Source organism: Triticum dicoccoides, chromosome 6A, assembly GCF_002162155.2.
Source record: "Triticum dicoccoides isolate Atlit2015 ecotype Zavitan chromosome 6A, WEW_v2.0, whole genome shotgun sequence".
NCBI classification, from domain to species: Eukaryota; Viridiplantae; Streptophyta; class Magnoliopsida; order Poales; family Poaceae; genus Triticum; species Triticum dicoccoides.
In genome coordinates, this window is record NC_041390.1 from 384,263,934 (window position 1) to 384,273,584 (window position 9,651).

The 9,651-nt window shown below is 42.2% G+C and overlaps 1 long non-coding RNA gene across 2 annotated transcripts; it reads left to right on the forward strand.

The window, feature by feature from the left end:
* Positions 1-316: 316 nt before the first annotated feature.
* Positions 317-2,922, forward strand: LOC119316966. 2 transcript variants are annotated; one of them, XR_005153428.1, is made up of 5 exons: positions 317-974; positions 1,721-1,956; positions 2,100-2,209; positions 2,292-2,625; positions 2,713-2,922. It is a non-coding gene; the product is annotated as an uncharacterized LOC119316966 (long non-coding RNA). The 2 variants fall into 2 exon arrangements; XR_005153429.1 differs by having other exon boundaries at positions 323-974; positions 2,292-2,491.
* The last annotated feature ends 6,729 nt before the right edge of the window (positions 2,923-9,651 follow it).

The window sequence follows — 9,651 nt, forward strand, 5'->3', positions numbered from 1 at the left end:
TTACGTAGTGAATCAATCGAAATGTAACTATTTGAATTCCAAACGTAATTTAATTCGGAAATGATAGTAAGATTACCTCGGGTGAAGAATAACTTATTCTGCACTCTGGGTGATGAATAATATCACTATATATATAGGACAACACTATTCTAATCCCAGGATTAGAATAGTTATTTGGATCACAGCCAGCCATATAAGGGCGCGACAAGGGTCTCCCGAACTCAGAAAACCGTGGAAAGAAAAGGAAAAAGAGAAACACCCACCCCGACCACTCCCCCAGCCCATCCCCACCCGATCCCCATCTTCCCCGCCCCCTCCACAACCGCCGCCGCCCCTGGTGCCGGCCTACCTCTCGCCGCCGACCACCCCAGCCCCATCGCCGCTCCCGACCCCGACGCGCCTCCCGCCGCCAGCCGCCCCAACACCCATGTTTCCAACCGGCCCACCCCACAGGCCGCCGCCCTCCTCCAATCATGCCTTCGACTGCCCCCTCCTCCAATCGCGCTGTCGGCCGCCCCCACCTCCAACTGCGCCGCCGCTGGCCCCTACCACCACCGGTGCTGCGGCCAGGCCCAATCTTCAACCACGTCGCCGTCGAGGCCCGACTTCCAAACGTGTCAGCGCCGGGCCCCTACCTCCACTCACGCTACCACCGGGCCCTGACAAGCGGCCCTCCAGCTAACCACCACTTCCCCTCCCGCCGCACGTGCCCTCCGGCCAACTACAGCCTCCCCACCCCGTCCCGCTCGTCTCCCGGCCAACCATCCCCTCCCCATCCCTCTGACCTCGACCTACAACTGGTTGTGGTCTCGACCTGCAGTAGGGGGGTCTCGAGCTGTAGCTGGTCCGCTGATAGGGATCATCTTCTCTTGCAGAGATCCATCGATGTTCCTTGCTGATGGCTGCCCGAGCTATGAGAATAATCGGCCTCCAACCGCCTCGGCCGCTCACCAACACGCCCACCTGCAGTTCAGGTATTACCTAGCCGATGCTAATCGCGGCCACTGCCCCTTACAAGCTGTCTCTCATCTAGAGCTTGTCAGTACAACGGTTGTCCCATGCATTACTCGCTTAAAAATTTATTCATGGATGCCACCAAGAACCCATGCCTATGCTCTCTCTCTCTCTCTCAATTTGTTGAAACATATAGCAATCTTCTTGTGTACTATTTGACTTTATGGCCAAGTTTTCTGTGTACGTGATGCTACTAATCTAATATTGGAAAAGATTTCCCATGAGATGAGTGTGTATCAGGGTTGAAAATTTTATTTTAAGATCCTCTAGTGGTGTTTGAGGACTCAAATCATGTATTCTGTACACATGAGTGAATTTCAGTTTGCCGGAGAAGAGACATTGCCATGGCCGATGTTGGCTGTTCGTGCATGGACGTGACTGTATTCCATTTGAAAACCTGGGAGCATGCCCAAAAAGTTCAGAAATATCAATGGTAGAAGTTAGAATATTTGGAGGTTGATGCTTCGTGTGTGTATACATGGGTGCACATTTTCTTTTTCATGATATGTAGTTCAACAATGCCATAAATTCCTTCGGAATTTGTTCCATTTAGCAATTTGTGTTATGATGATTCGGTACTTGTTGTTTACAAAAAATGCCATTTTTGCAGCAAAATGTTTGTGAAAAAAATGTAGTGAAAAATTGTGCTCTCAAGAGTGTTTGATATGCTCACAAAAAGTGTTTTCATGAATTGGTTTATTTGAAGTTCAATCTGGTTTGTTGAAGAAGGTCGACTCTATCCTGGACAACACACAGCCTCCTCCCAGTGGGGCCCATCACGCTCAGGTCGTTCGTCGCTGCCACCTCCGGCCGTTCAACTACGCAGCACTAAGACGTTCATCGCCATCAGAAACAACGACGAGCACGAAGACACCCTCTCATGCTCAGTGCGTTGTCCGGCATAACACAAGAAGTTCATGTAAAACAGCTACGAACATTCAGGTACATCAAAGAATATACTCATGTGCATATAGATGAGTTCTCACCTACCCATTTTGCTCTCGATGGTGCTGCTGTAGTTCAGCTTGAGTGTGTGAGAGAGATTCGCTGATGTTGTTGTCCTTGTTTTTTCTGTGAGAGATTAGCTCGCCCCTCCTCCATCGATGGCCTACACTGGTCGCTAGAACCCGTCCAGGTGCTGGTCGTCATCCTCTATCTTCAATTACGAGTCAGCAACAATGCTGCGAATAGAAAGGTCAGCATCTGGCCCTCTAGAAGTTCAGTTTGTTGATTTTCTGAAGTTTTTAAATTGGACTATAACCGTGTATATTTTGCAGGGCCCTGTGAAGTTCAATTTGTTTTGCTTTCCGAAGTTCAGTTTGTTGATTTTCTGAAGTTTGGATTGTTAGTTTTTTTGAAGAGAAAGGTTGATTCACTTGCACTCCTCTATCTAGTCCTGTGTGGTGATATCCTCGACTCCTCGGTTCGGAGCTAGCAACGGTTCTTCAACTTCCCTACTGCGTTGTCGCGATTGTTGGTAAATAATCCTTGTTCTACTATTGCCTTGTAGTAATGCTGGATGGGTTCCCCCTTGATTTGGAACCATAGTAATACAAGTTTGTCTCTGCGCTCCTATTCCTGTGATTACAATAGCAGACAAAAGTACCAAGGGTCAGAACCAAACCAGAGTGAACCATACCAATTAGAACATGGTCATTTGGAACCAACTCTAATCGTTTGTTCATCTAACTGCAACAGAGCCAAATTTTATACTTTGTTCATCTACGGTGCCAAGTTGAGCGGACACTGTAGCACTCGAGAAGATGGGGAGAGGATGTGTGGTGAAGAGAAAACATAGGGTTTCAAAATTGTCCATTGGTGGTAGCATCTAATCATTTTATCCAAAGTGTAATGGACATGTGTATGTATGTACAGTAGCATATTTTACTCGAACCGAGTTATTTTTTTAATGCACGAAGTTTGTGCAGCCAAAAAAATATGTATTAAACCGGTTTTTGTGTATTTTTCTAACCTTTTCTACACCTTTCTACGAGATGTGCAAATCCCAGGCCGTTCATCTTTGCCACCATTGGTCGTCCAATGATGCAGGCCCATGTCGTTCACTGCTGTATCACCAACCTGCTGCTCTTGTGCTAGTGGACATCAACTTGTTGTCTTGCAGTAATGAATCAGATAGCTAAACTTCTATAGCTGATGTCTCTTCTTCAATTTCCGTCGTCCGAGAGGATCTGTAGGCAGCGGTGTCCTTCTTAGTGACACCACCTGATTGCAAAATGAAAAATCTCATCAGTTTCATTTAAAAAGAGCAGCCCTTCCTATTATGTCGAGAAATTCACTTGTTGTCAAAATTTTGTATCCATATTTTGGGGCCTCATGATGCCTAGTAGTTTGCATTATTCACCGATGCACCGCTCTTCTCTAGAGCAGAAAGACAGAAGTTCATCCTAACAACCTATATGGTTCAATGTGTATACTATATGAAGGAAAAAGCAATAGTAGGTGTCCAGGAGCATCAGTGTGTGGCTGCCTATAATTCTTCTATGTGCACACGCATGTTGTGCACACGAGCATTAGTACGAGGAAAATGGAGACCGGTCAGCGCAATAAGTTCAAAAAAAATTGAGCAAGAAGTTCAAATAAAAAAGTACTTCAAAAACCATTATAAAAATGGATTTTTATCGTTTAAAAAAATGGAGAAGTCCAAATTAAAAAGAGGAACATTTCAAAAGAATTTATGAAAAAAATCCCCGTTATAAAAAAACTAGAAGTTCAAATTAGAATAAAAGGAACAAGTAAAAACGTTTTATAAAAATCCCGTTTCTTAAAAAACTAGAAGTTCAAATTTAATTAATGGAGCAGGAAAGTTGCGCGTTTTCAATAGCTTATTCATGTGCAGCAGAAGTTCAAGTCAAACTAATGGGGCGATTCAACGCTTATTCTTAAAAAAAGTGGAGAAAATTATGCATGCTCTCTAGGTCAAAAGTTTGGCTTTAATTTATGTTTTGCGAAGGTCAAAATGTTGTGTTCGAGAAGGTCAAGTGTGTTATCTCAGCAAGTTCAAAATAAATTTAAACATGCAAGAAAACAAAAAGGGGGAAGTTCAATTTCTAAAGATGACGCGGTTCAACGTGTAAAACAATGTTGAAAGAGAACAAAAAGAAAATGAGAATTTCAATTTCTAAAGATGAAGCGGTTCAACGTGCAACCCAATGTTGAAAGAAAACAAAAAGAAAGGAGAAGTTCAATTTCTAAAGATGACGTAGTTCGACGTGCTAAACAATGTTGAAAGAAAATAAAAAGAAAAGGAGAAGTTCAATTTCTAAAGATGACGCGGTTTGATGTGCAAACCAATGAAAAAAAAACACAAAAATGTTGTTTTGGTTTCTTAAAATATTTTTATTCATAAAAAAGATTAAGAAAAAAAACCAGGAAGTACATAGTAAAAAGATGGAGAAGTTCGATGATTATAGAAAACTCAAATTTCCCTCATTATGAAACAAATGGAAGCAAGTTCAAAAATAAAATAACAAGAAGTTCAACTTTTAAAAATGGAGCGCTTCAAAATTCACAAAAAAAGGATTAAGAAATTCAGATTAATATTTATAAAGAACTTAGATATTTTCACGTAACCGAGAGAAGTTCAGGTTGATAAACTACCAGAAGTTCACGTTCTACACGGTGTGCATTTTGTATTAAAAAAGAATACAAATGCAAAGGCTAAATTTGTTGTCTTTTTAAATTCAAGTTCTCCGTCGGAGGAATTTAAAAAATTATTGTGAGAGAGGTCTGTACAACAAGAATATCATTTGTTTAACACTGACGAATGGATGAGAAAATTACAGGCGAAAATACATCACAGAAGTTCAACGTAAAAACAACAGGAAGTTCAACTACTACGCTAAATGAATTTCAGATGAAAAACTTTTAAAATCGTCACGAGTATGAAAAAACAATCAACACGGAAAAGTTGCATGCTTACAACAGCTTTCCATTGGTATATCACTTGCTCAATTCTGGTGAGTGGATGGAGAGCTATGAGCAGTGGATGGAGAGCTACGAGCAAAAAAAACACGTGAAAAACAGAGTGAAGTTCAAGTAGACATGCCGAGAAGTTCAGGTTCTTCACGCGGTGCATTTTCGAATAATCTGTTTCGCGATAAAGGAGGAACGAATGATCTCGCCATTTTCGAAATTACTTGAAAACGGTCAGGATTCAGAGAAAACCATCAACATGAAAAGTTTCGCATTTTCCGTAGCTTTTCAGCGGTATATTATTTGCCCCATTCCGATAAAGTTTGTAGAAATTACGGCAAAAATATGTTTTTAACCATTTTCAAAACTGACATAAAACCGTAATGAATTAGGAGAAACAATATATACAAAAAGTTTCGCATTTCTTCAAGCTTTCCAACGCCATATCATTTGCTGCATTTGGACGTACGGTTAAAAAATTAGCTCGAAAATACGAACTCGGTGGAACTTGTACCGTTTTCTAAATTACTTTTAAACCATTCAAAATTAGAAAAAACTTTTAATATAAAAAAGTAGCGCATTTTCATAAGCTTTCCAACGCCATATTATTTGCCTCAATTGGATTAGCCGTTTAGAAATGACATCGAAAATACGAACTCGGGTGTTTGGTTTGCGAAATTTTACGATTTTCCGAATTACTCTTTAAACGTAGGGAATTAGAGAAAACTTTCAACATGTGGAAGGAGCGGTTTTGCTGCATCTTTCCAAAGCCATATAATTTGCCTCATTCCGATAAACGGTTTAAAATGCGATCGAAAATACGATTCACGTTTTTTATATGAAGAAAAACGGTTTTCAAAACTGCTCTTAAACCGCTTACATTTTGCCAAAAATTCAACTTGGGTCATGATACTGATGTCCATAGCTATCCAACGGTATATGGCAAGCCCCATTTGGACACCTTTTAGCTGAAGTTCAACCTAGTACTCGAGGAAGGTCAGGCGCGTTACTCGGGAAGTTCATGTTGTGATCAGAATATTATTCTGATCCCGTGATCAGAATAGTGTTTATGTATATATATATACATACTGCACATCATCTCCATCATCATTATCAGTACAGCCTACGCAGGTGAGTTAGGATGCACTTGATCCTAGAAAGGTATCTATCCTTCAAACCAGAGGAGTGCTTCAAACTAACAACAGTACATAATATCCAACAAAAGAGGGGCGTGCTACAGTAGCAGAATACATGGCTCAGTCTACATATCAGTACGAATCAAGTTGTGCATATTTTCTGTTGGCATGAACCACATCGCCGCATGTCGGGTTTGCAAAAGCCATCCATCACATGGAAGTTTGATGCCTTTCACACACTGAAGATTATCTAGCAACAAGCTGTGTCGACGAATCTCTGGATATGGTGATTCATGAAACCCATGGTATGATGTGTAAACACAGTCCCCCCTGGCAAATGGAAGTTGCATAGCACGGTAATCATCGCCAGTGATATGATCGATGATTGGTTGGATGATCGGATAATTGAGCCCGAGGAACATGGAGTGGTTGCCGAGGCTGTAAACCCGCCTCCAGTTGAATACGCCTGGCCCAACGGAGCTGGGATCTTTCTCGAACACGAAGCAGCCATAGCCATCAATGTCACGAACTCCCCAGGCATTGTACTGCATGTGGTTTGATGAAATGGTTTGGTTAATTTGGTACGTGCAAACGAGCATCAAATGACCACCGTCAGCTGAATGAGCGATAAACCACCACCCATCGGCTGGTATGATTCCAGGTCCTGGAATCATGAAGGCCAGCGCATTTGCTCTGCTGCAACAATTCAAATTGGAGACCAAAAGGAAAAAAATAAACAATCATGTTCAGAGTACGTGTGGAATTAAGATTATTATAACAGTGACACATATCATAGACAGGGAATTGCAATGTCGTGGTCATAATCATACCCCAAGTTAAAAAAATAAGCTAATGGCTTTCATATTCTAGCAATATATCATGGTTCAAACATCATGTAACAATGAGAGGAAAACATATATGACAGGGCCTACTCATATTCTACCATAGCACTTACTACAGTTATCATATCAACTCTAAGCAATAACATGCGTTGTTATAAAAATCCTAGAAATGAGAGTAACATATAGCAATCATGAGGTTATACTCATAATATCTATTCTAATAATCATTAGATACCAATTGTTCTCATATCAACTCTAACAATAACATGTGTGGTTATAAAAATCTAGGAAATGAGAGGAACATATAGCAATCATGTGGTTATAGACATACTATATATTCTAAATTTATAACAATGAACAGGCAGTCGTATTCTTAAGGTAAAGATGAGATGAGATAGAACAATTACACGACGATAGATTCCACCAGTATAGGCAGCCAATATGTGCGTCGACCGCATAAACGATGCCATCGTGCACTATAGCATCAGACAGAAGTGTTGGGTAAAGAGGATCGACGATGAGCCATAACCATGTATGGCGACCAGATTCCAGATAGACTAATCCCATGTTGAACACGGCAATGAGCTTGTAATCCATGTAGTCTTCTGATGGTGTGGGCTGATACATCTCCAACGTATCTATAATTTTTGATTGCTCCATGCTTTTATATTATCTGTTTTGGATGTTAATGGGCTTTATTTTACACTTCTATATCATTTTTGGGACTAACCTATTAACCGGAGGCCCAGCCCAAATTGCTGGTTTTTTTTCCTATTTCAGTGTTTCGCAGAAAAGGAATATCAAACGATGTCCAAATGGAATGAAACCTTCGGGAACGTGATTTTCTCAACAAATGTGATCCAGGAGACTTGGAGTGGGCGTCAAGAACCAATCTAGGAGGCCACAAGGCAGGGGGCGCGCCTACCCCCTGGGTGCGCCCTCCACCCTCGTGGGCCCCTCGTTGCTCCACCGACCTACTTCTTCCTCCTATATAAGTCCATGTACCCCGCAAACATCCAGGAGCACCACGAAAACCTAATTCCACCACCGCAACCTTCTGTACCCGAGAGATCCCATCTTGGGGCCTTTTCCGGAGCTCTGCTGAAGGAGGCATTGATCACAGAGGGCCTCTACATCAACTCTGTGGCCTCTCCAGTGATGTGTGAGTAGTTTACTTCAGACCTTCGGGTCCATAGCTTGTAGCTATATGGCTTCTTCTCTCTCTTTGGATCTCAATACAAAGTTCTCCTCAATTCTCTTGGAGATCTATTCGATGTAATCTTCTTTTGCAGTGTGTTTGTTGAGATCCGATAAATTGTGGGTTTATGATCCCGATTATCTATGAACAATATTTGATTCTTCTCTGAATTCTTTTATGTATGATTGGTTTATCTTTGCAAGTCTCTTCGAATTATCAGTTTGGTTTGGCCTAGTAGATTGATCTTTCTTGCAATGGGAGAAGTGCTTAGCTTTGGGTTCAATCTTACGATGCTCGATCCCAGTGACAGTAGGGGAAATGACACGTATTGTATTGTTGCCATCGAGGATAAAAAGATGGGGTTTATATCATATTGCATGAGTTTATCCCTCTACATCATGTCATCTTGCTTAAGGCGTTACTCTGTTCTTATGAACTTAACACTCTAGATGCATGCTGGATAGCGGTCGATGTGTGGAGTAATAGTAGTAGATGCAGGCTGGAGTCGGTTTACTTGTCTCGGACGTGATGCCTATATACATGATCATGCCTAGATATTCTCATAATTATTCGCTTTTCTATCAATTGCTCGACAGTAATTTGTTTACCCACCTTAATACTTATGCTATCTTGGGAGAAGCCACTAGTGAAACCTATGGCCCCTGGGTCTATTTTCCATCATACAAGTTTCCAATCTATTTTATTTTGCGATCTTTACTTTCAATCTATATCATAAAAATACCAAAAATATTTATCTTATTATTATTATTATCTCTATCAGATCTCACTCTTGCAAGTGGCTGTGAAGGGATTGACAACCCCTTTATCGCGTTGGTTGCGAGGTTCTTATTTGTTTGTGTAGGTACGAGGTGACTCACGCATGGTCTCCTACTGGATTGATACCTTGGTTCTCAAAAACTGAGGGAAATACTTATGCTGCTCTACTGCATCACCCTTTCCTCTTCAAGGGAAAACTAACGCAGTGCTCAAGAGGTAGCATGGGCACTTTGCAGATTACAACCTTCAGCAAACAGAGGTCGAGCCAAAAGCTCAATGCATCTCGTGCGTAGTAGGCAGGAGTGTCCGGCAGGCCGCGAGGCTCGATGGCGGCGGTATCCAAAGATGGAAGGGTGATCTCTCGCTGGGTGTAGATATCCATGAGACGCCACGGACTACCGGATTGGTGGATGAGGATGATCCAGTTGGCCTTCATGCCCGCCCAGTAGTGGCCGCGCATGAAGGACATGTGGACGGGTACTGGTAGCATGTCGAGGGGCACCACGGCAAGCTCCGTAGGATCGTCAAGTCGGTGTCTGGGCCACCTGCGAGGATCGGGCATCAACAAGCAGGGTGTCTTGAAAAGAGCCGGCAGGTTGCAGACGAGTAGATGGTACAAAGACACCGAGCATGCGGCCAGACGGACGGTGCTGAGTAGGTCCATACGATTACAGATCTTCTCCAAGAGAACATCGGGGAGGGAATTCCAATCGCGGCTCTGCGTGTCAGTCGGTTCTACCATTGGGGTTTT